Source organism: Panicum virgatum, chromosome 2N (genome assembly GCF_016808335.1).
Source record: "Panicum virgatum strain AP13 chromosome 2N, P.virgatum_v5, whole genome shotgun sequence".
NCBI classification, from domain to species: domain Eukaryota; kingdom Viridiplantae; phylum Streptophyta; class Magnoliopsida; order Poales; family Poaceae; genus Panicum; species Panicum virgatum.
In genome coordinates this window covers 8,488,133-8,515,281 of record NC_053146.1, presented here as the reverse complement: position 1 = coordinate 8,515,281, position 27,149 = coordinate 8,488,133, and the positions used below count along the sequence as shown (strand labels likewise).

The 27,149-nt window shown below is 43.2% G+C and overlaps 1 pseudogene; it reads left to right on the top strand.

Annotated features, from left to right (window-relative positions):
* Positions 1-4,521: 4,521 nt before the first annotated feature.
* LOC120659654 lies at positions 4,522-22,362 on the top strand (annotated as a pseudogene).
* The last annotated feature ends 4,787 nt before the right edge of the window (positions 22,363-27,149 follow it).

Genomic DNA, 27,149 nt, shown 5'->3' with positions numbered 1-27,149 from the left:
GTAATCGGAGGCGATTACTAGTCCTAGTTACCAGGTACTGTTGTACAAAGATGTATTTCTATTGTGGTAATGATTATAAACATGAAAAGAATACATTGATCTGAAGAAATCGAGGTATGCACGCACTGCGGATGAGCCCCCGGGATCAATGTGACCTAGAGGCTTGAATCCCGGCGACACTTGCTTCCGCCAGAGACGGACTTCGGGCACGCCGTGGCTGGCAGACCAGCTGCCAGTTGCGGAGGCGGCAGCGGCTGACGTCTTTTTTATTTTTATATTTTCAAAAAAAATTTTATAGAAATATATTTTTGATTTTAGATTTTGCAGTTCTATACCCCTACCGCCCGGCAGGGGGCGGTAAGGATCTATATATAAATAAAAATAATTTTTTTTATAATATATAGGCACCCGCCAAGGACCTCTACGCAAAAAAATATTTTTATTTATATATAAGTCCCTGCCGCCCCCTGCCAGGCGGTAGGGGTATAGAACTGTAAAATTTAAAATTAAAAATATATTTCTGTAATTTTTTTTTGAAAAATATAAAAATAAAAAAGACGCGCAGCGGCGGCTGGAAGGCGACGGCGAGTAGCGGAAGCAGGCCAACCTGGGCCTGTGGCTGCGGCTGTGTGTGGCGTAGCAGGCCAAGATAGGTCAGAAGCGGCCCACCAGCGTTCAATTCTCCGGCCCACCAGAGCGCACTTTTTTTTTTCTGTTCGCCTCCCCTCCCCGTCCGGGCCTCCTCCAGTGGCGCGCCGCCGCGGGGCCCGGCCGCGGCTGGCGCTGGGGCCGCCGCCCGGCCGCCTCGCCCCGCTCGCCGGCAGGGTGCGTGCCGGTTGCTGCTCGGAAGCCGGCAGGTCGTGGCGGCTCGACTCCCCTCGCTCGGCCATCCGTGGCAACTGTAGCCCGGGAATCCATCCAGCGACAGGCCAACGAGTTCTTCTCCGCGGGCGCACGCAAAGGTCCGGTGATCGAATTGAACCCCTTGCTAATCTTGTTCCTGCTGGTTCATCCTTCCCGACAGCCCCTGCTGCTCCTTTGCTTTTACAGTTACAGCGCAAACAGAGAAGAGATTACGCTTTAGCTTTGCTCGTCAGGTAGCTTTGGTGAAATCAAAGCTAGGAACGCAGCGTCCCGTGCGCCTCCTGTCTTTCCTTTTCTTTTATGCAAGGGCCAAAGTGATCACAAGGATCAGTAAGCTTTGTCACAAATGTACAGAGAAGATAGTTTTCTTTCTTTTTTTTTCTTTACCTCATCACTTGCAGCTGCTAATAGTATTGCCGACATTTCTTTAGAGCCCGAGTCACTTTCTTTTGGCCTGAGCCTTCAGCTCAGTGAGAAATCGAGAGGGCACAGGCGTGGATGTACATGTGCTTCTCTGCATTCGGTCATGTTATACCTGTGCTCAAGAGATGCCTCGCTGAGTCGCTGTCGCTAGTATGTCTTGGCACCCGGACACCGACCAATGTTTGGTTGCATCCTCTCCCAAACTTTCTACAGAATTTGGTGTACTTTTCGTGATTTGGTTATGCTGCAGGGTACTAGTAAAGGAGTGAGTTTTAAGATAAAAAGGAAAAGAAATTCACAGAACTATGAACTTTTTTTGGTCTTTATTGCTATAAACCCAAGGGTAACTTAATGCGTGGAAGATTGATCCCAAATAATATTGGGGCTCAATGTGGCTGAAATTTTAAGTGGCATAGTAACATAAAGATAAAGATTCAACTTCTCTTTGGTATATATCCTTTGAGTGTGCTAGCAAAGCAAGCTAGGATGGCGATGCATCTTCTCATCCGTTCTTTCCATCTCTCAGCCAAAGATATGAACTGATTCAGTTCTCGCCTGCAAACCAGAGTATATCTTCTCTTGCGTGCCTTGATATGATGGAAACGTCGTCAAGCTTGGTATCTATTAAAGACCATTGTCTCCAACCTATATAATCATTCTGACCGTTAGCTGTTCCATGCTCATTGAGCTCTTACGACATCCTCAACCTCAACTAGTTTGTCATAAGCACATTGTGTGTGAGAGAAGAAAAGGGTGGTCATGGAAGCAACATGATTGAGTCTGGGCAAGTCTGTGCTGGATGGAGCGCTTGGCTACGCCACATCCGCTAACGCGGAGGAGGTAGCTCTGCAGCTAGGTGTCCAGCGTGATCAGGCTTTCATTAGCGATGAGCTCGAAATGATGCTCGCTTTCCTGATGGCTGCGCATGAGGAGCGAGATGAGAACAAGGTAGTCAAGACGTGGGTCAAGCAGGTCCGCAATGTGGCCTATGATGTTGAAGACTATGATGTTGAAGACTGAGGGACCGAAAGGGCGACCAGAGGGGGGAGGAATGGGAGCCGATTCAAATTTCTTGCAATCGGAAAGAACGGCTTAGTCCCAAAGTACATGCCCAACCCTAGAGTCCTAAGCACAGTGTGGAGAAGCTATGGTGGAGCTACACCAACACAAGAAAGCCCTAGGAACAAACAAGATCCAACGCGGAAGCAAACACCGAAAAGCAGCACAAGAACCAGCACGGTATAACACACCAGTTGATCTGACGCACAATTTGAACAGCGTCGGTTCAACCAATGAGCAAAGCCGGCAACAGAGAGAAACGAGCACCGGTTGATCCGACGTGGAGAATGACACGGTGTCGATTCAACCGGTGTTAGCACACACCGGATGATCCGACAAAATCAAATCCTATCGCCGGTGCAGTTGTCCAGAGGGACTGCAAAACGTGCTTAACGAGCACCGGTTTAACCGACGTCTAGGAAAATCTATACGCCGGTCCAAGGAGCGAAAACGCAAATCCAGTAGTAGCACCGGTTGATCCGATGCATGTTGATTTTGATGCACCGGTGCAACCACATAAAACTCTAAAAACCCTAATACATGAAAACTTCACTCACCGGATGATCCGACGAAAAAGAATGTGATCGTCGGTTCAACCGGCGATAACGAAAAATCCTGCCCGAGCAGAACAGGGTTTTTCCAGCCCGCGATCTTTGAAAAACTTGACGATTGGACGATCAAATCAAGTCCAAAGGAGCTCAAATTTTGGGGTGATGAAGATGATGACTTCGAGAACACATCCCCAAAAGATTTCGACAAAAGTCCTCACGGATTGAGAGGAATCGAAAGAAATCGGAGCAAAAACGGGGTTTTCTCTGGAACGCAAAAACTTCGATTCGTGGAGACTCGTGATTCCGGGGGTTGTAGCACTAGGCTAGATGGATTAGGATCACTCCAAGGAGTTACGAAGTCATCAAGAAGTAGCCCATCATCTCGTGCTCAAGAATTGACAAAGGAAAATCGAATTTCAACCAAAATAAGCAAAAGATGAACGAAATTAAATCGAAGTCAAAACCCCGGAGGGCACAAGGAGGGAAGGGCCTCCTTTCCCATCAAATCTCAGTACAACAATCTCAACAATCCATACCTCTATTTCCTAGAGAGGAGAACGGAGGAGGAAGAGAGAAGGAGACAGGGAGAGGGCGCCAGGGAGAGGAGCGCCTGCTCTGTTCTTGCGCCCAGGGAAAAGGGGAAAAAAAGGGAGGGAGAAGAGAGAGGGTGAGGGGGTAGATATTTAAGCCCACTAACTCTCTAGACTAAAGACTAAAATACCCTTAGACTCAATTAGACACTAGAAAGCCCGTAGGGGCAAAACCGGAAAAAGATACAAGGACTTATCCGACGGTCGAGGTTCTTTCTTCGAGTCGAAGTCTTCTCCGCGATGCCGCCGTGTGGATGAAGATCCAGTTCGTGGTTTTGGGGGGTCCGCGAAACCCGGGTAGGTGGCCGGTTTTGAGAAAACCGCCAAAACTCCACGCGCGATAAGATTCCCGCCTCCACGCCGTGGCCCTGGACGCCGTTCCTGCCTCGGCCTTCTGACGGCCCTAGACGCTGCCCGACGCCCATCACCTCCTCGCCCGCAGCAAGGCCCTAGACGCCGTCGACGCCCGTCGCCTCCGTCAGTCCCGAAACCGACGCCCGTGCTTCTACGACTTGGCGTCTTCAACCGCCGTCCGCCTCCTTGGTTTTGTGGCGCAAACCAAGAAACCCGTCTTCCGTCGCCGCTTGCGCCCTCGATCCAGGAGTGGACGCCACAGCTGCCACCCGGCACAAGCTCCGGTCCCGGCTGCCATTCGCCGCCGTCCACCGCACGGTCCATCGGCCACAGCACCTCCACGGCAGCTCTCCGTCGACACTTGACGCCCGTGTACCTGCAATCCAAAGACCAAGCGCACAATCACACCGCACGGTTGACAATTCACTCATCACAAGCAGGATAGAGTACTGCACGTTCCTCAAAGGCTGCCTCCAAGATCTAGCCATTCGACTTGGGAAGCCGTCTCAGTGGTGCATCCTCCGGATGTTGGTTGATCGGCGCAAAGTGGCCACACGAATGAAGGAACTTAGGGCAAAGGTTGAGGGTGTCAGCCAAAGGAACATACGGTACCGTCTCATCAAGGGCACTGGCCCCAAGCCTGCAACTGGTGCTGGGCCATCAAGCATTTCTGTTGCAACAATGTTTGGCATTGAGGAAGCAAGGAGGCAGAAGGACAAGGTTAAAGTAGATCTTTCCCAACTGATCAACGAGGGTGACAAGGATCTTAGAGTGATTGTGTGTGGGGAACAAGTGGTCTTCTTGGTCAAAGCGTCATCATCAAAGGAGAGTACGATAATCTGAAGAGAAGCGAGAAGTTTGAACTATATGCTTGGATCAGGATTGTGCATCCTTTCAGCCCCCTTGAGTTCCTCCAGTGCATTATGAGTCAATTCTACCGAACTTCTTTTGAAAAAGCAGGGAAGGTACAAGAAGAAACAAACATTGGGACTCAAGTTCTTAAGAAGATGGCGGTGATGAAGCAAGATGATTTGGTTGATGCATTCAGTAAGCATGTGAATAAAAAGAGCTATCTGATTGTGCTTAATGACCTGTCCACCATTGAAGAATGGGATGTGATCAAGGAATACTTTCCAAACAAGAAGAAAGGAAGCCGAATCATCGTATCCACAGAGCACGGTGAAGTTGCAAGCCTATGTGCCGGCCAAGAAAGTGTAGTGTCAGAGCTCAAGCAATCGTCTGTTGATCAGAGTATTTTTGCTTCCTACAATAAGGTAATATCTATTGGAGGCTATAATCATCTAATTAATTTACCTCTTCATGTTCTTTTAAATCATTATTATATCTGTTATAAATAAAATCATTGGTAATTTCTGTTGCCAATATTCTTTAAACCATATTATCACAGTCAAGTCAAATAAAATATAATGTATTAATATTTAATCTACATTTGAAGAAGGATTCTGAAGACAAGTTCGATTGCACCGTAAGCATATTTGCACATGTATACGATAGTGCTTTCAGCTGGTCATGATTCTTGTCTAATTTCTCATTCATAATTGGGTCAGGTTTCTATTTTCTAAAAAATAGCAAATAGGCGATATATTTAGCTTAATTTATTTCTTTATGTATGTATTTGAGAAATTCTCAACAGGCGTAGTTGAACATGAACCCTACAACTGTTTGGAATGGATTGGAATGCTGAAAGAATTTGTAAAAGAGATGAGCGTATGAGAAAGACCATAAGTTTTGCATTATTTTGTGACATTATGCATTGATCCAAATGAGGGGAAAATGGACTATATGTCCACTACATCTCGTTGATCTATTTGGATCCGCCCTTGTGTCAATGTGGGCATTTGTACAAAAAAATATATTTTTAAATATAACTATGTTGTATATGTTCCAGCGATGTAGTTAAATTATAAGTATGAGACTACTAGAAAACCTGCTATTAATATCTGTTGAACTACCATTAGTAACGAATTCCTAACCGATACTATAAAATCGAGAATAGAAGTCTCAATCTTTAATACCGGATTGCTCACCCGGTAAAGCTACCTCTAACCGGTACTAAAGGGTAAGACATCCAAACAATTTCACACTTAGAAAAAGGACGCCACGCCCGAACCGTCGCAGGTGAAAAGTTATGCGAAATATACAAGCGGGCGGTGCATAGTCTTCGAACCCATGCATCTTGCTTTATACGAAGCTTTCTTACCATCTCACCTACACAACAGATCTATCCTTACCACGTCACCTACATAGTAGATCTAACTTGTAGATGCTTTCCTTTTGAATTAACACATCCAGTATTAAATGCCTCTAGAATCTTCTGTCCACCACAAATAAACCGCTAAGAATTGGACCCAGTACTAAATATAGCATTAGTACCAAGTCAGATCTCCATCGATATATTTATGTGGATGGAAGACACTTTCTCCAGTAGTGTTAGATCCTTGTAGAGAATGTAATTATATTGTTCAGACTTATCTGAGTAATTGTGCTTGTCTCCCTATTCTACACTATTCTTATTTAAAATTTCCCATATTCATTAGATACAAAGCATAAACTTGCTATGTAGCAAACTGAGTTATGTCTTGGCTCAAATTGAGAACAAGATTGCTCGTCCGATATAATTAATTGACTAAATATAATCACATAAATATATTGAATACGATGAAAGATCTTATTCTAGCAAGATGGTTTTACATTAATTTGGATATAAATTTTTGATATAAACATTGCAGGTACACAATTCTAAGAAGTTTGCTGCATGTTGCTATTTTTGTTTACAAACATTATGCTTTAAGGATTCCATGAAAAATGCTCATGCCAAATAGAAAATTGATGTCTATTGGATATGAAATCATTTGCAATAAATCTACAGCAAATACAAAACTAGGACCAAAATTGACTGTATATTAGTGTTGATAAAATCTAATCGGAAAAAATCAAGAACATTAAAGTTATATTGAAAAGAACATGAAATTTTAATTCATAATCCTCGGATAAAGAAACCCTTCACATTTAGATACGGCATGATTTCTAATGTGTACCTTGATAATTATTGTGATGATGTATGTAAAATCCAATGTAATATTGAAATTACAAAAAAGAAGTAAGACATATATGCAAACATATGATTTTGATGTTTCCAAATTAAATAGTTGAAAGATGTTGATAGCCAACTTGTCAAAAGTTCAACCGAGTCCTATCCATGATGTCAAGAATTTGTGATAAGCTAGAGGATATTCAAATTTCTAGCTATTTGTCTCAATTTTGTAATTATTAGGATTTAAACATATAGAAAGGGCGCCATGTCAAATAGGATTCTAAACTTTTGTTTGTTGGTGGGTACCTATATCTACTTAGAAACATTTTTAGTTAAAATGTGTAAAAACAATAATGTGATACATAAATATTTTTTTAGGAAAGTACTTAGCTAATTATGTTTACAAATACCTAGATTCAAAATATTAGAAAAATATTCCATGCAAAAAAGTTCTAGCATATTTTCTTCATATATGGATGACTAGAACAAATAGTAAAATTGGATTGATACACACAAAATAATTTCCCGTTGTTGTGTATCTGCATGTGAATTCATGTTTCAATTTAGAAATAAAATATAGGACTACATGTCTAGCGTAGGCTTAAAAGAATGATCTTAGGCAATAAGATCTAGATCGATTGCCTTAATAATTTGCATTTCATGTTTGTTTGATTGAGATGGTTAGGTAGGTTGTGATCTGAAAGATGTTTGCATCAAGATCATATAATTAGTAGTATATGAACATTTATGGATTGCATGCATCAATTCGGCATGCATCTAAATTTGTCAGGTTTTGCCTAGCCACTGCGCCATATCATGCAATACTCAAGAGCGATTAGATGAAGGACCAATGGTTCATAACAATGATTGAGAACTACTAAGCTCTCGGGAAATCCGCTTGAGTTGCGCACACACATACACTTGAACGAAATGTTTTGAGGAAGCTTTTCAATGTGAAAAAAGGATGAAGTCTACTATAAAAAAATGTTTTGAGAAAGCTTTTCAATGTGAACAAGGATGAAGTCTACCATAACTATTACCGAACAAAAAAAATGAAGTTTTCTCTATAATTCAAGAGAAAAAATAATCCAAGCCCTTCAGTCTATAGTTCTAGTAGTAATGGCTTAACCAAAATAAACATTCCATAACGGCAACTGGGTTTGGTTCTACAAAAGTAACCAGGCAAAAAACCTTAATTAGTTCATCCCTTAGAATGATAATTAGAATACTACTATGTCTTAATAGTTTGGTATTTGTGGTGTTGGACCTCTCCTTGTGATCAGGATGAAGTAGATGCCTCCCAGCAAGATGACGGATCAAATCTGAGTTTCCTTAGGTAGCCAGTGACCTATAGGTCTGCTTAAATTTTATGCTTGGTTTGTAAATTAAGGTATAATGTATGGGATATTAATTAAAGTGCATGCCATAATTTTCTTCCTGCTTTGTTATTCAATTGTCAAATGTTTGAGTTATTGAATCAGGAGCTTGCTATAGATTATGAGTAGATCCTATGGTCTGCTGGGATTCTCAGGAGCTTGCTATAGATTATGTGTATATCCTATGGTTTGCTGAGACTCTCATTTTTATAAAGAGCTACAAATTCATGTAAACATGTACAAGACTCATGACATTGTTTATTTGTGTCAGGTTCTTCAAAGTCAAACCACATTAATGAAGCTAGGCTCTGGCTCAATTGTAGTCACACATGGTGCTAGCAACATTGCGATGCCGACAATTGAGATTCTTCAGAATCAATTTGTAGGCAACAATGAGAAGATGGTTAGAAAGAGCCTTACTCGTATTGGGACAATCTCCTGTGCTTTGGTGGAATCTCAACTTGTGGGTCGTGAGAAAGAGAAGTCTGATCTTATCAATCTAATTTCAAAGCAAGACAACCAGCAATGTACAGTGATCTCAGTTTGGGGAATGGGAGGTCTCGGAAAAACGACTCTAGTCAAAGAGGTCTACCAAAGCCAAGAGCTAAGTGGTTTGTTTGAGAAGCGTGCTTGCATCACAGTCATGCGTCCGTTTGTTCTCGAGAAGGTCCTTGAGAGCTTATTTATGCAGCTAGATGAAAAATCCTCTAACAGGGCTGGCACAAGAAATGTAAAGGAAGCGTTGTGTAAGCTTTTGGAAAGAAAGAGGTGTCTAATTGTTCTGGATGATTTGTCTTCTGCTGCTGAATGGGACACGATAATACAAAGTCTACCCAAAATGGAGAATGCGAGCAAGATCGTAATCACCACAAGAGAAGAGAATATTGCAAAGCATTGTTCACCAAAACAAAAAGACATTTACAAGCTTGAGGTTCTTGATAATAGGGGCGCTCTTGATCTCTTCACCAAAAAGGTATACCATATGATCTTACTCAATTTTCTTAATTAATTACTTTTAGATTAAAAGTGCAACACTAACTAATATCTGAAAAATGATCTCGGCGGTGGGTGTGACCAAACACTAGAGACAATCAAGTGTGGAATACACTACATAGAAATGATGAAACGAGACACCTAATTAGTGATGCGAAAACAAAACATGTCACTGATTTAAGATTAGTGACGTGGTTGTACTGGACGCATCACCAATAGAGTGATCTTGCCCTAGTGCAAACATATCAGAGATGGGCCTAAATACAACGTGTCACTTATTACAATAACAAAATCATTGGAGACGGGTCATTTTGAGATGAATCACTAATAATGGGACATAATAGTGACGCATTGTTATACCTGCGTCACCAATGTGCTACATTATAACTATTTGCTATAATATAGGTCGTCGTTCATCCACTTGTTCATTCACATGCTCATCCACCGCTCATCCACGCACTTCGGCTGCCGCCGGCCCTGATGTGCTCTGGCCACCAGCCCCAACACGCCCCGGCCTCCAACCCCCAAGCGCTCCATCGTCATCGGCGCAGGCATGTAACAAAACTATGACGGGTCAAAAGGATGTGTCACCAGTATAGATGTCACCAGTGACACTGATGAACTTGGAGACGCCACTGATACACAACATTAGTAACGCGGACAGGTTAAAGCTGTCACCTTTGTGGTGTCATTAGTGATGGTGGTAAACATGTACCCGCCACAAATCAACTACATTAGTGACGTATATAGTCTTGATCCGTCACCTTTCTAGTGTCATTAGTGATGGTTTTTTCGCGGCACCGATGTGATTCACATGAACGATGAAAATTTAGTGACGCGGGATTCTGCCACCACTAATGTGTGCCTAGATCCATCTCTAAGTAGGGCTTTTTGACGTAGTGATATGCTGTGACTAGCATTGCACTCGGGTTGAACCCGTTGTACTATAGCCTTTTTTTTTGCTTAAGATGCACACATGGGGGCAACAATTCTATAGTGGCACAGTGATCATTATCTCCTCGCATTGCAATGAAACTAGTCATCAGAGCTGGATCAACAGTTCCGGTGGCCTCCGCTCATTTAAGGTAGGTCAGCACAGCCTCGCACACGGAGGATACGAAGTACACATCCCGCGCTATCAGCTTGTGGTGGCGCTTTGACTCGTAGGCAGCTAGCCCCCCAAGATCATGGGGCACCCCTCTGATCTGGGGAACTCAACCTCCTCCTTGTTTCCCTCCTCGGTCTCTGCTCACTTGCCCTTAGGGGCGGATGCAAGCTTGCCCTTGAGATACCGCAGGTGTGGTGCTGAACTCTCTCTAGCTAAAGTGCATATGTGGGGCATTCAATAACCGTATATAATTTCCTTTTTTCAGTTGGGCACCACCGATTCATTATACGTGCATGAGATTCTATATCACTACTACAAAACAGGCCTTTGTTCCTGGCCATTTGTCCCGGCAGCCTTTGGGCCCGGGACAATAGGTGGCTTTTGTCCCGGGTCCAACGGCTAGCCGGGCCAGCGGGGGGACGGGGGCCTTTTGTCCCGGTTGGAGACACCAACCGGGACAAAATGGGAGACTTTTGTCCCGGTTGGTGGTTCCAACCGGGACAAAAGGCCCGCGTAGCCTTTTGTCCCGGTTGGAACCACCAACCGGGACAAAAGTCTCCCCTTTTGTCCCGGTTCGTGCCTCCAACCGGGACAAAAGGCCTTCCCTTATCCCCTTCCCTCTCCCCCCGCCCGAGCCATTCAGCTCACTTGTTTTCTCTGTTCTTGGCTCGGGATAGAGGAGTTCTTGCTCATTTCTTCACCACATTTGTGAAGATCTTTGATTCCCCGTCCATCCATCTGCTCTAAAGGTTTGGGGCTTGTTTTTCTCTTCTTCCTTGGCTTGTATAGCTCATTTCATACTTTAGAAATAGAGAAAATGTGTAGCTAGCTCATTTGTTGGACATTATTTTGCTAGCTAGATTGCATATATATGTAGGCGTAATTTTCTTTTAGATTTAGATGAGTATATGGATAGTAGAAATTTTTAGAATGAGTGTAGATACTTCATGTGATGTACTTGTATATATGACCATATTGTGGATAGTTGATTTTTTTATTCGTGAATGAATTAATGAAATGAGTATATTATAGAATTTTTTGTATTATGAATGGATTATTTTGACACTCTAGTGATGTATTTAATCAGGCTCACATTGAAACCATCTAGAAGCTAAAAAAATCTTTATTTCGAAACAAGTATACGTCGTTAATCTCCATCCAACGGTGATGGCACTACCTTTCAGGGATACACGATGCGCTATAAGGACGTCGCAAATCGGTTGGTCGCATCACCAGCACTTCCGATTGATAAGAAGACAGCATTTGACGCAGTCAGCATGCCGTTGTTGTACTGAGAGCATATGAACGAGCATGCTGCCTGTGCCAAGTGCTGTGCCTATTAATCGTAAATGTTGGTGCTGCGACTAGCCGATTGGTGACATCCTTGTACCGCACCGTGTCCCCCCGAAAGGCAGTGTCATCACCGCAGGGTTGAGGTTACTGACATATACATTTTCAGAAATAAAGGTTTATTTTTCTTCTAGAGGGTTTCTGGATATTGAAAAGAGTGTACTCCTGGAACTGAAGGGTGTCAAAGTAATTAGAAGTTATAGAGATTTCTTTCAATTAATTAGAGATTTCTTGAGGATTAATGATACATTTCGTCTTTTTTTATATAATTTCATTGTTATTTGCAAGAGTTATTAATCTGATCATTGTAATTGTAATAGTAAATAATTTTTGCTTTGTAATGGTAAGAATTTATAATTTTGTGGAAAATAAAGGTATTTTTCAGTAAAATATGGCTTCAACAGCTGGAGGGAGTGGCGCCGGTGGGGGTGATCGTTGTCCTTCTGGAGAGAAGGGCACAACTCGAGTAGGTCGTCGGTCCAAAAAACCTAGTGCTTTTCATAGGGCAGCGCTCCGTTATTTGGAAAAAGAATATAGAGAATGCATGGCAAGGGGCGAGGAACCTCCGTTTGATCTTGAGGATTTATTGCGGCGTTACGGTTCGTCACCACCAAACTCGGAGGTTTCAGCTCCGCCATCTTATTCTGCGCCAGCAAGAAATCCGTTAGAACATTCTGCGTTCCAACGCAAGGACGGTTGAAAACCTATGTGTTGTTGACCGAATTTTTAAATTTCATGTATAGTACTCCTTTGTTAAGTTCTGTAATGGATTAAGTACCCCTTTTAATTAATCAAGATGTATGATAGATATTGCATATCTTTTAATTATTCATGTTATGTTACATTTAGTTTAATTTAGGTTTGATATATTTTATTTATTCGATACGTGTAAAGAATTCAAATCGATTTATTTAAAATGCAGATGGACCGGCAATGGATGTACAATGCTGACCGACGTTCGAAAGAATTCATTGATGGCCTGCATTATTTTTTGTCTGTGGCTGAGGCAAACAAGCAGAATGGTTTTATGTGCTGCCCGTGTGTTCATTGCAACAATAACAAGGATTACTCATCTTCAAGAATCCTACACAGCCACATTTTCGCAAATGGTTTCATGAAAAAGTATGTTTGTTGGACGAAGCACGGAGAACAGGGGGTTACCATGGAAGACAATGAAGAAGAAGATTTTGACGACCACTTTCCCGGGAATGCTGGAATCGGTGCATTCGATGACGATATTCCCATGGAAGAGCCCGAAGTAGATGTAGCAGAAAATGATCCCAGCGACGATCTGGGGCAAGCATTGCACAATGTGCAGGCAGACTGTGAGAGTGAAACAGAGAGGTTGAAGTTCCAGAAGTTGTTAGAGGACCACCATAAGTTGTTGTACCCAGATTGTCAAAATGGATTTAAGAAACTTGGCACCACCTTGGAGTTGCTGCAATGGAAGGCGACAAATGGTGTATCCGACAAGGGATTTGGTGAATTACTCAAACTTGTTAAAAAAATGCTTCCTAAGGACAATGAATTGCCTGCCACAACGTATGAAGCCAAACAACTTGTTTGCCCTTTGGGACTGGAAGTGCAAAAGATACATGCATGCCCCAACGACTGCATCCTCTACCGAGGCGAGTACGAGAATTTGGATGCATGTCCCGTATGCAGTGCATTGCGTTACAAGATTAGAAAAGATGATCCTGGAGATGTCGAGGGAGAGCCTCCCGGAAGAGAGTTCCTGCGAAGGTCATGTGGTATTTGCCTATAATACCACGTTTGAAGCGTCTGTTTAGAAATAAAGATAATGCTAAGTTGATGCGATGGCACAAAGAGGAACGCAAGAAAGACTCGATGTTGAGACACCCCGCTGATGGGTCGCAGTGGAGAAAAATAGATAGAACGTACCCTAAATTTGATTTGGATGCGAGAAACATAAGGTTCGGTTTGAGTACGGATGGCATGAATCCTTTTGGTGAGATGAGCAGTGGTCATAGCACTTGGCCTGTGACTCTTTGTCTGTACAATCTTCCACCATGGCTCTGCATGAAACGAAAGTTCATCATGATGCCAGTGCTTATCCCGGGTCCAAAGCAGCCCGGAAATGACATTGATGTGTACCTAAGACCATTGGTCGAAGAACTTTTATTATATATGTACTGTACAATTATATTTTATGTGTTCTTTATATTATTTTATATATTTTTCACTTAATTACTAGACTCAATTATAATTTTCATTCAATAATGGATTACTCAACTAATTTTATTTATTTCATGAAATTACATTCACATTAACACACTATACTCTTTCACTAACACACACAATCTCACTAACACACACTATCTCTCAAACTCACACACACTACTCATTAATATCATGAAATTGCTTAATTTTATCTAAAATTCACTTTTTAAACGTTAATATCGTGATAGAATCCACTTTCTATCGAAAAGCAACAGTTTGAAAAAAAATTTCACCTAATATATTTTTGCATGGTCAAAATAACAAATATGATTTCAAAAAAGTTAGATATTTCATTGACCCAATCACTTGAATGAAAATTAATTATTTTTGTTGCGTGTATCAAGTTTATATAGAGATAATAAGAAATTTTGTTCCATAATTTTTGGAATCATAATTTTATTATCTGAATTAACATATGAAAGCCAATTTTAAATGAGAAGTAAAAAAGAAACAAAAACAAACATAACATTAGGCGGGAACGAGGGAAAACGGGCCCCTTTTGTCCCGGGTGGTAGATCCACCCGGGACTAAAGGTGGGCCGCGGGCTGGGAATTTTCCCGGCCCGCCCAAAAACCCCTTTTGTCCCGGGTGAAGCCACCACCCGGGACAAAAGGTCCTTTTGTCCCGGGTGGTGGCTTCACCCGGGACAAAAGGGGGGGCCTTTTGTCCCGGGTGAAGCCACGACCCGGGACAAAAGGACCTTTTGTCCCGGGTCGTGGCTTCACCCGGGACAAAAGGCCCCCCCCCCCATATATTTCCTTCCTCCTTCGCCCTTCTCCTAACACTTGGTTTCTCATCTCTGCGCCCGTCCTGCTCCCCCCACCGCGCGAGCCGATCGAGCACCGCCGCCATCGACGTCGCCGCCGCCCAGAGCCCCGACCTCACGCCGCCGCCCAGAGCCACCGCCGCCGCCGTCCTGCTCCCCCCACCGCGCGAGCCGAGCACCGCCGCCATCGACGTCGCCGCCGCCCAGAGCCCGCCCCGACCTCACGCCGCCGCCCAGAGCCCGCCCCGACCTCACGCCGCCGCCAAGGTGCTCAAATTTAGTGCAAAGAAGTAGTAAAACTTTTGCATCGTTAAGGGAGTTAGAGGTTCAATTTCGGCACCTCATATTTTTGTACAACAATATTCTTATGCAAAAATTTTATTGTGATTTGAGCAAGATATTAAATTCGTGACGATTTCTACTTTCATTTTGTGATGTTTTCAGATGTTTGCCACAGAAACTGGGCCCAAACTAGAGTCCATATGGATTATTTGCAAATATATAATGAAAATTTATAAATTGTCATAGATCCTGTCTATTTATGGCAGTTTTCGTAAATTTCACCAAAAATCTATCATACATTTAAGGATTTCTTGTAGCAGTAGAAATGAGTTATTTTTTGATTCGCTCCTTAAAAAAAAGGGGTGTTCCTACAAATTATTTTTGTAGTAGTGATAAAAGGGTACACTAATAAGTCTTTAGATAGATGAAGTTTGAACAGGGGTGAAAAGACATATACTTAGGGTTCCACAAATTACTACAGAATATCAACAACGGTATTATGTAAAAAAATGAATAAATTAAAAGAGAGAAACAGTAAAGATATCAGCAGAAGCAGTGATTTGACGACTAAAGTACTAATTAACCCAGTAACGGAGACTAAAGAAATACAATTATTTTGTTGCAATTGGGTTCTCCAACGGAGAGTTAAAGAAGATGATTCATTATGTCGATTCACAAAGCAAATAGCCTTCTCTCAATCTTGAGGGGAATTTCAAAATAGCATCCGTACGAGATCAATACAAACACAGGTACATCATAAACTGGCCCAGCTTAGCTGGCACATGCATGACTCTTCAACAAACGCGCACACATGCAAACAATTCTCCGTTACTTAGTCAAATGCTCGCAAATATGTGGATTATTTAGATAATTTTTTAAGGGTTTTATTTGTATTCATATTTTAGTTACGATGGACCCGCGACACACAGACGCGGAAGACGAACAGTTCTTGTTGAATATGATTGGCGAAGGTCAAGGAGATGTCGCTGAACAAGCTGATGATGGCAGCAATACCGACATATATTTGAATATGTCCGGTGATGGAATTGAGGCACCATCTATTCAGGATGACGCTGCTGCTGAACAAAGTGCTAATGTACATATCACAACTATAATTATTTGTAGTGACAATCATATTTTCATCTGAATCTATATGAATACTATGAATGTTTTTTTATAGCCGTCTGGATCATCGTCGCAGCAGAAAAAGACGAAGCGAGGCCCAACAAAAAAACTGGAAGGGCGGTTCATTATAACGGAAGTTGGTCCAGATGGCGAACCGATCGCTCCAGAAGCTGCCGCCAAAAAATTCATAAGACAATCCGGATGTATTGTCAGGGACCACATCCCGATCAGCTTCAAGCTCTGGAAAGCTTCCAATCCAAGCGAGGAACGGGATGCGGTACCCGAAAGAGAAAAAGAATGGTGCTGGCGGGAGCTTAAGAAAAACTTCACGGTTCCAGCTGAATCCGAAGAGATATGCAAGCGCTGGACCCTGAGTAAGATGGCCGAACAACTGCGATCATTCAAGAAAATTTTGACGAAGAAATATATCAAGACCGGGACCACACCCGTATTTACCGGCGAGCTCGAAAAGCTCAGGGGTCACTGGGATGCATTTGTGGAATACAAGTCTTCAGAGCTTGGGCTTCAAAAGGTGCAGAAGGCCAAAGACAACGCCTCGAAGAAAGTGTACCATCACACTCTAGGCCAAGGAGGCTACAAGCTTGCAGTACCCAAATGGGAGAAGATGGAGCAGGATCTGCTTGACAGAGGCATCCGACCTGCGACCATGAACTGGCCTGAAAGGTCAAGGACCTGGTTTTATGGTCACGGGGGAAGCTTGGACCCAATGACTGGTGACTGCATCTATGGGCCAAACATCCAGCGAGCAGCCCAGAGACTACAGGAGGCCATACAAGCAGCGGCCGAGGGAACATTCCAGCCAGATAGAGAGAGGGACGAGCTGACTTACGCCCTTGGGAATCCAGAGCATCCGGGCCGCACAAGAGGCAAAGGCGTGGTTCCGTGGAAGTATGGGTTCAGGGATTACATTGATTCATATAGAAGCCGGCAAAGAAGAAAGAATGATGAGCGGGAGCACCTGCGAAGGCTAGAGGAACGGCTCATGTCACACGATCAAAGACTGGAGGAAGAGGTACAACGCCAAGTGGCCGTAGCAATGAGCCAGCAACAGCAAGCGCAAACGTTGCCTCCAGAGCCTAGTGTCGCAGCCGATCACCTGTCTCAGCGGAAAAGTAGCTGCGCTTCCACAGACGTCGCCGCTGCCGAGCCCACGGGGATCCAGGCCGCAGTTGAAGCGTCGGCCCCGCAGCGATTTCCAGTGGATGAGATCACCCACCGGACACCTTGTGACCTGCAGACTGCCGTTAAGAACTTAATGTTCACTGTTGCGTACGGTACCGCCATGCCAACCGAACCAGGCGACGTGTACCACGGGCAGCAAATTCCGCCTAGATACACAAGAGTTGGCGTGGAGCAGGTGTGCCAGGGTTGGGAGACGCTCGAGCTTGATATTCCTGGAGGCGATGGGGAGAGGACACTAGCAGAAGCCATTCATGGCTACATCCTATGGGATAAGCGCTACATTGTCCTAAAGTCGGATGATCAAACACCAAGACCGGCATCTCAGCATGCCTCTCCAAGACCGGCATCTCCGCAAAACTCCCCAAGGGCAGCACTGTCTCGGCAAGGTTCACCGGCACATTCTCCATCACCATCATCTCATGCGCCGATGAACACTCAAGCGTCACCGTCGCCTCCATGGTCACCCCCTCCGCCGCCGGCAAAGAAGCAGAAACGGCCGCCGGCAAAGAAGGTAGCTGCACCGGCTAGGGAGCCTCCAAAGAAGAAGGAAAAGAAGAAGAAAACCAAGGAGGCTCCTATTAAACCCTGGGACATGAGCCTTGAAGAATGCGATCGGATAACTCAAGAAAGAGTTAAAGAGCACTTCAAGCCGAAGCCGAAGCCGGAGCCCGAGAAAGTGATAAATCCGATAGATTTGAAATTTTTTAAGGGAATGTGCGAAGCAAATAAGAGAAAATTCATTCCGAGAGACCCCCCTTCAGACTACGAACGCACAATTATCAAAACTACTGAGAAAAAGAAGAGACAATCAAAGTCGTCGTCGTCCGACGTTCCACAGCTCGGAGCCCAAAAGAAACAATCAATAGAGCCTCTCGTAGTGGGACAGACGACGCAAGAACAAGACTTTGTTACATTTCTGAAAGAATCAAACCTGACGGCCGCTCAGATTGCAGGGGGAGAAGATATTCCAAAGGCCGATGTGGTCGTCAAATGGACGTTTGAGATCGGCAAAACTCTTGTACCCCCCGAAGTAGTGTCTGTGCTTCCAACGCAAATGTATAAGCTGCACCAGCACTACATGCGTGCGATGGCCGATTGCATCTTCATGCAGGGCGCAAAGATTAAAGATGATGATTTCTTACGGGGGGAGGCCATTCTATGGATAAACTGGGAAGAAATTTACCAACTATTACATCAGGAGGCCCTCGACATCTCTATGGTCGCCTTGTGGGTTCTGTAAGTATTTTACTCTCCTTACGTATTGTTTTGCATGATCTCAACATACTGATCTCTTGATTTATTCGGTATCATGTAGAATGGAGATACATACTTGCAGAAGAAAGGGATACTCTCACCTCGGCTTCATCGACCCAATTACTTGTAATTGGAGGCTTCTACGCGACAATACCGATGAGATATTCCAAATGTTGTTCAAGTACATAAGCGTTTATCACAACAAGCAAATGATATTGTTTCCTTACAACTTTGCGTGAGTGATTCCTTCCGTCTAACTCTTTCTATTCTGTAATCGAATTGTTTAAACCTTAACTACCAAGAACTGCCTCCGTATAATCTTGCAGTGAACACTGGATCCTAATTGTCATAATTCCCGAGAAGAGCCTACTCGTGGTTATGGACTCATTGAGGAGACCTCCAGAACAATACGAAAATCTTCTTAACATGATGAAAAAGTAAATCTACCACTACTCCGTCGGTGACTGATAATTTGAATCACTTTGTTACTTGACTATAATTGTTCTAATCATGCACAGGGTTTGGAAAGAATTCGCTAAAAATCATCCAGGCAAATTTGACAAGGAATTGAAGATCAAGACAGATTTTCCGGTACGCGCTTGGATGATTCGTTGCACGATTCATTAGTTTTATTATATATTCATGTAAATACCTGATAATTTCTTCTCTCTTAAAGTGTATGAGGCAGAAACCAGGCACTGTATTGTGCGCATACTATGTATGCGAGAACATCCATGGTCTGGTAGGTCCTCCAAAGGGCTGGACAGATTGGGAGGAGGAAGTAAGTAAAAAAACTTGTTAATATTTGAACTCGTATTTTAATTAGTCGAAATTAATTATCCCCTTTTTCCATAGGTCGGGGAGATGCGCGATAAACTCATACCGGAGGAAAAGGTTATGGCGATTCAAGAACAATTCTCCGGATTTATTGTTGAGCAAGTCCTCGATCCAAAAGGCGAATTCTACTATGATGGAATATCTAATATTGACAATCACAGTAAATATGACAATATACGCGTATATATGTAATTAAGAACGAATATAACTATGTAAATATATATGTGTGTCTATGTATTAAATTTCTATTTATGAGTATGTATGTATGTATTAAATTTCCAAAAGGCAAATTCTACTATGTAATTAAGAACGAATATACCTATGCAAATATGATGGAGTATGTATGTATTATATATATAAGCACTCCAATAATATATATGTGTATATATATATATTTATATAATATTGGTCCTAGACATTTTCATATGTAAAGGAATTCACATGTATAGATATGTGTATACATATATATATAAGTGAATTAATTTATATATGAAAACTATCTAGGACAAATATTATATAAGTAACTATATATATATGTATATATTAGTGGAGATCATACACACTGAATTCCAATACATAAGTTTAATTGAAATGCAAAAGTATAATTGAAATAGAAAAAGAATCGAGAAAAGAAAAACATGAAAAAAAAAAGAGACCTTTTGTCCCGGTTGGTAACACCAACCGGGACAAAAGGGTGCGCCAGCCACGTGGGCGCTGGCTGCACCTTTTGTCCCGGTTGGTGTTACCAACCGGGACAAAAGGTCCTCTTTTGTCCCGGTTGCCACAACCGGGACAAAAGGGCACCCCCTTTTGTCCCGGACAGGCGTTCCCGGTTGGGAAACCGGGACAACAGCGGTTTCCCAACCGGGACAAATCAACGTTTTTGTAGTAGTGTATGTAAAAAAGGGTTAAGATAATATTTGTACCATATATAGATACTCCAACACAAATTAGGAACTTTAATTTATTTATACATCATTTAGTATTACAATACTTAAGCATCTTGATTCAACTAATTGCAGGTATTTAAGGAAGCCATAGATTTGAATGAACATCCTGCACTGATTGAAGAGGCAAGAACAATTCTGAAGAAGTGCAATGGACTTCCCCTTGCAATAGTCACCATATGTGGCTTCTTGGCAAAGCAACCGAAGACTCCCATGGAGTGGAGAAAATTGAATGAGCATATTAGTGCTGAGTTGCAGATGAATCCAGAGCTTGGAATAATTAAAACTATCCTTATGAAAAGCTACGATGGTTTACCATATCATCTCAAGTCTTGTTTCTTGTATCTATCTGTCTTTCCTGAAGACTACAACATTACCCGAAGACGCTTGGTGCACCGGTGGAGTGCAGAGGGTTACTCAAGTGAGGTGCGTGGCAAGTCTATGGGGGATGTAGCTGATAGCTACTTCATGGAACTCATTGACCGTAGCATGATCCTACCTATCAAAGAACCAAATAGTAGTGGGAAAGGTATTTCCTCTTGCAAACTCCACGATCTCAAGCGTGAAATCAGCATCTCAAAGGCAATTGAGGAGAATCTTGTCTTTAGAATGGAAGAAGGCTGCAGCATTAACACCCAAGGCACCATACGTCACCTTGCTATAAGCAGCAATTGGGAGGGTGACCAAAGCGAGTTTGAGAGCACAGTGGACTTGTCACGGATAAGGTCTTTAACTGTGTTTGGGAAGTGGAAGCCATTTTATGTTTCTGACAAGATGAGGTTGCTGCGTGTGCTAGACTTGGAAAGCACCACGGGTCTTGTGGATCACCACCTCAAGTCAATTGGGAAGCTCGTGCACCTGAAATACCTTTCTTTAAGAAGCTGCAGAGGTATATTTCACCTACCAGATTCATTGGGTAACTTGAAGCAACTCCAGGCACTAGATATTACTGATACATTCATAAACAAGCTGCCGCAGGCCATTATCAAGCTTAGAAAGCTGCAATACATTCGTGCCAGCAAATATAATCCACGTGGCGCGGCAGTTCCAAGGGGGCTCAGGAAGTTAAAAGACCTGCACACTCTGGGTGCTGTGGACATCTCACGAGGGAAGGACATCCTACAGGACATTAAAAGGCTCACCCGATTGCACAAGTTAGCAGTGACAGGCATCAGCAAGAAGAACTGCCAAGAGTTTTGTTCCACCCTTGAACATCTCAACCACCTGGAATCACTGTCAGTGGATTCAATAATGGAGGAGGCAGATCTACGTGACTTCTTGGATGGTCTGCGCTCGCCTCCAAAAAACCTCCAGAGCCTCCAGCTGCTGGGCGCTCTGGGCAAATTGCCAGACTGGGTCGCAGGCCTCCAGAACCTTGTGAAGTTGATGCTAACATTCACCAGGCTAACGGAGGTGGATGGCACCATACAAGTCCTTGGCAAGCTACCAAACCTGGCCATCCTGCGTCTACGGTACAAGTCTTTCGAGGCTGAAGAGTCCGGAGGCATCATTCCCGAGTTTGACAGTGCTTGACCTGCTAGCTGGAGGGTCAGGCATCAGGTCGTTGGAGTTTCAGGAAGGAGCAGCACCCAAGCTTGAGCTGCTATGTCCCAGAGATGACGTCTATTTTTCTGGGCTATCATCTCTCCGCAGCCTCAAGGAAGTCATGATTAATGAGCGCAGTTTCTACAGCCCGAAGTGGTTGGAAGACGTGCGGGGCCAGCTTACCAGGAATCCAAACAAACCTGTTTTGAAGCGCGGAGTACCTCGGTGAGCTCCGTACACAGCCAGCAGTCGGTCCCCGGTGGTTTCCTTCACTTTGCTTGTTCCCTGCTGTCCCCTTTTCCATTATGTGTGTGTCTATATAAACGGTGAACGAGGTTACAATGTTTGTTTGGTGTATGTTTGCATTGTATTTCCATTTCTACCTCCTATCACCTGTGTGTCGATCTGATGGTTCCGGCATGCTGACTGACTGGGGCACCCTGCCGTTTTTTATTTCCTTTGTGTTATGTTATATATGAATCAGAATAACTGACAGGCATGCATGCTTCATCCTGCAGTACCAATTGCCAGATGTAACTAATAAGTGAAACGACATGTTCAGTCCAGAAATCGTCCTCAAGAGACTCAGAGGCAATAGCATGTAGTACTATTATTACGAGCTGTGCTTGTGTTGGCGTGCCGCATGCACACTGCACACAGGCGTCGGACATGACTTTTTGTTGCCGGTTTTTTTTTCCTACCCCAATGATCCTTGCATCTACGACTTGCAGTCTCCTTTTCTATGTAAACGTACTGATGATAATAGTTTCTCTTCTGACGAGATTTGCGAGTTGCGACGGATGTCCCCGTTGGGTGCCGTTCGTCATCTTCACAAGCAATTCGTCGGCGCCTCACCGGGGCACAGGTCATTTTTCTTTTCCCCTCTCCCGAGCGCTCCCTAGGGTTTCGTCGGGGATTTGCTTCGTGGTTCAGCCATTGGGATGCCTGCTACCTCATTGTCCGCCTGCGAATTCAGCCCGGGAATAGCGCGCCATGCAGGATGCCATTAGCCCGTCCGTATGTGGCACCGATGCCTCGAGGAGGCGCGATCACCAGTAAGCGATGCGGAATCTGGATCATCCGGTATGTCACTGCTCTGCTCCAGCATGGCCCTCTGGGAGCTCTGCCAAACAGGGCGTCACTGCTCCCCATATTAGAGAGCTTCACGTTGTAAGGGTAGTGTTTGTGAAAATGGTGGCTTAAAAATGACGGTATCATGAGTTAAGTAATAATTCTATTTAATTTAATAATAATAGAAGGTTAGATTTTTTCTCTAATGCATATGAGCTTTTTGGCAAATAACATAAAGGAAAAGGTCCATTTTACTCCCCACACAAATTCACTTTGTCCGCTTAACCCCCTAAACAAAACATATGCTCATTTACTTTCCTAAACTATTTCATTTAGTCCAATCCACCCCTAATGATATTTCTCTTTTTTATTTCGTTGTGTACAAGTGGAATTTTACTTCAAATTTCGCAAGGTGACTTATAGTATGATGCCCTATGCTAGAAAAATACATTATGGATTTTGTATAATTACTTTTCATGTAGAAATGTATCTCCAAGATCAATTTTGTATTAAATATTTCTAACCTATGAAAATAACTATGAAACATGTTTAATATAATTTTGTAACATATGGAATCATGTCCTCTATCCACTCACAAAATCTGAACTTAAAATTCATCTTGTACAAGGAGAAACAAAAAAAATCTCATTAGGGGTACATTGGACCTATTAAAATTGTTCAAGTGAACTGAGCCTAAATTTTACTCAGGGGGTTAAGTGGACAAATTGGATTGACGAGGGTAGTAAAATGGACATTTTCCTAGTATAAAATCAGTATCTTCATAAGTATTTCCACTAAACTTACCATCAAAGGAACCTTCGTTTGGTTGGTTGATAAATACTTGCAAATATCATTCAATATAAATTTGGCCTATCAAATCATAATTATTCCCCTCAGAACCAATATTCTGTAAAAAAAAGCTACTTTAAAGTCTGCAGATGTACCATGAAAATATCTCATACCTAATTTCTTTAAAAATCCACCACAAAATTTTACATTTATTGTTGCACATAGGAATGATAAAAACTCTCTGGTGGCTCTATGCCGTCCGGAGGTAACTTAAAAAAAACCTAAGTCTGTTCCCTGAAGAAAAGCAAAAGGAAAAAAAAAACAATTCTGTAAATGTCATTCATCTAGATGAAAACATATCTATCACATTGCTCTGCTCATAGTCACAAAGTTCCTGGGTCGACCGGGTCGAGGAACGGGGTCGAGGGTCGTCACTTTATAAAATTGTGGTACGAAGGGGGTATACCTCTATAGAACAATAAATTATTATGTGGAACGCGACCCTGATTCATCGGGGCCGATATCTTCGGGTCCATGTGTCTTTATAAAAATAAAAACTATATATGTGCTACTAATGAAGAAATTAATCTGTCCAAGCATATAAAAAACATATAAAAGAGTACATTTAGACCATGCTACACCTATTCAGCTCATTTTCTAACAAAAACCACATCAATTCACTGTCCTTAACCTCCTTATCCCAATTAAATCTGCAAACAATGGGGCTGCGACCCCTTTCAAACCGGGACGCAATCCAACCTTGAATGAGACACTGATTCCCTTCGACCCCGACCCTCAAATCGGAACATCGAATCCTGTACCGAATCCAAACTGCTGGCCATCATTTCTCGTACACTCTTTTTTTGTACGGAATTGGCTCCTAAGAGCAGAAAACGGACCCAAAAGGTAGGGACACCGAGATACGAAGCTGCAAAAATCTTCATCTAGTTTAATACATCAAAGACCTGCAAGACAGAGGGCAAATAGGTGGCAGATCCCACAAGGAGTCGGATCATTTCCGGTGTCAAACAACTCCTTCTCCTGAACTCTGTCCATGCCACCATTTGGGACTCTGTCTGTGTCAAACAACTCCTTCTCCAGCTTAATCTTGCCCAGCTCTGCATCTGCGACCGCCGAGCAAGCATTGTTGTTAGCCATGGCACATCCATCTGTTAGATAGCAGGCCGGTGTTGAGTGCCCAAGATTGTTCGTAGTGCTGTGAGGCCAGCTGCTGGAGCTCTTCGCTTCCACTGATAGTATGGTTCAGGATGCCGCGGATCCTATCTGCGAGCGGCAGTCCGGCGACGAGGCGTGCTCGGCGGCGAAGAGTCTACAGGTTAAACAAATACAAGCAGATCTGACGTTACGACGCTACACCATTTTTTTTCTTTAACGTAATTTGACACAACACATCATCACGAAGAGTCGTGAAAAGGAAATAAAGCCTAACAGAGTACAAACCAGAGCAGTAGTGGGCTGTGACAACGAGAGGCAGGGTCAGAAGCTTCTGTAGAAAACCACCTCAAAAAGCTGGGATGCAACCCCAGACAGAGATGGACGTTGGACAATTATGCTGGGCGTCGAAATCGCAAACTGAACAATTTGAAACCAGAGAGACTCAGCGAGCGATTTCGTTCCCATCACGAGAGTAATAAGAAGCAGCAATTCGTTTATCTCCAAAGGCCCTGTTTGGATCGCACTAGGATCCTACCACTTATATTTTCCAAAAAAAAAATCTCGCATGCATGAAATACTATATGAAATCTATTTGCAAAAATTTTTTAGGGATGGATGTAACTTTTCACGATGAATCTAATGACGGTAATTAATTGATAATTGGCTATAATGATGCTACAGTAACCATTCTCTAATCACGCGGTCAAAGGCCTCATTAGATTCTTCAGGTTTCCTAGCGCGGAGGTTCTGGAGTTAGTTTTGCAAATTGACTTTATTTAATACTCTTAGTTAATGGTCAAAATGCCTAGTATGAACTTTCTAGCACGAACCAAACAAGGCCAAATAATTTTGCATTCTCAACTGTACCTGAATTTCACAGGCTCTCCAACATCGTCGTGAGAACAGGGCGAGGAAAAAGAATCGATAATCAATTTAAAACTACTCCGGCGTGAGAAGTAGTAGACTGGAATAGCTTCTGTTCATAAACCATTCTTAAAAAAACAGTCGGCACGTGGAGCGCCGTCGTGGGCCAATTGCGGTTGTGCGGCGAAGCCCCGGGCCCGCGATCAGGACGGGCGGCCGTGGCGGGCGGGTGAGTGGCCTGGCCCTGCTCTGCTCATGGGTAGCAAGTCAACGTGGGCCACAGAAGAAGGTGGGGGCAGCACCACGGCCCACCGACGGCAGCTCTGAGTCTCCGATGAGGTCGTGGCGCCTTTGCGGCTCGATGCCTCAACCCCCTCCCTCCTCGGTCGTGCGCCGCGCACCTTGTTGCCTCCAACGCGGTCATGACGGCCCGCCTCATTTCCTCACGCTGATAAGCTCCGATTGGTCCCCCCGGCCCCCGCCCGCACCCCCCCCAGGCCATGGATGCTGAACAGAAGATGCGCTTCTGTTTAGCATACATCCTTTGATGAGCGTGCTAGCAAAGCAATCGTCGGTGGCACTACCTTATTATTCTTCTTCTCATCATCTTTAAGCAGAAGATATATAAGAACTGATTCTGCTGTAGCTAGCAAACCAAAGTATGTATCTTTTTCTTTTTTCATAACGAAAACTTTATTAATACAAAAAACTTGAACATTCCCGACCTCTGCATTATGAGGATGCACACAGCCTAAAATGGAAGTGACAAAAAAGTGATGAACTGAGATGCTAATGACTGTCAATCAGTAGGTAGACCGCCACTCATGTGTCCGGGTAAAAAAATCCTGAATTTTGTAGTATAATCCATAAACGAAGCCAATGGATAACTGAAAAGATAACATGTAAAGAAGAAGGGTTAATTTTTCTTTCAAAAACTAAATCATTCCTGCAAAGTCAAAACGACCAACAAGTAGTAGCCGCCCCTAGCAGGACTAGCGGTTTCATTTCTTTGCTTATACCCTGTAACCAGTTACTAAACATATGTGATATACTATGAGGCTGCGGAAGACCTGAAGCTGCATTTGTGATTGACCATACTGCACGTGCAAAATGACAATAAAAAAATATGTTGAATCGTCTTGTCCCTGGAGCAAAAGCAACACTGCAACACTTCTTGTCACATTTTCAGTTGCGCTTAATTAGATTATCTTTTGTCAACACCATACCTCTACGTAAATAGCAAAGAAAAATCTTGACTTTTAGTAGAGCTTTTAGTTTTCATAGACGTTTATTCAAGTTGGGGACATCAGCATGAATCGTGGCTAA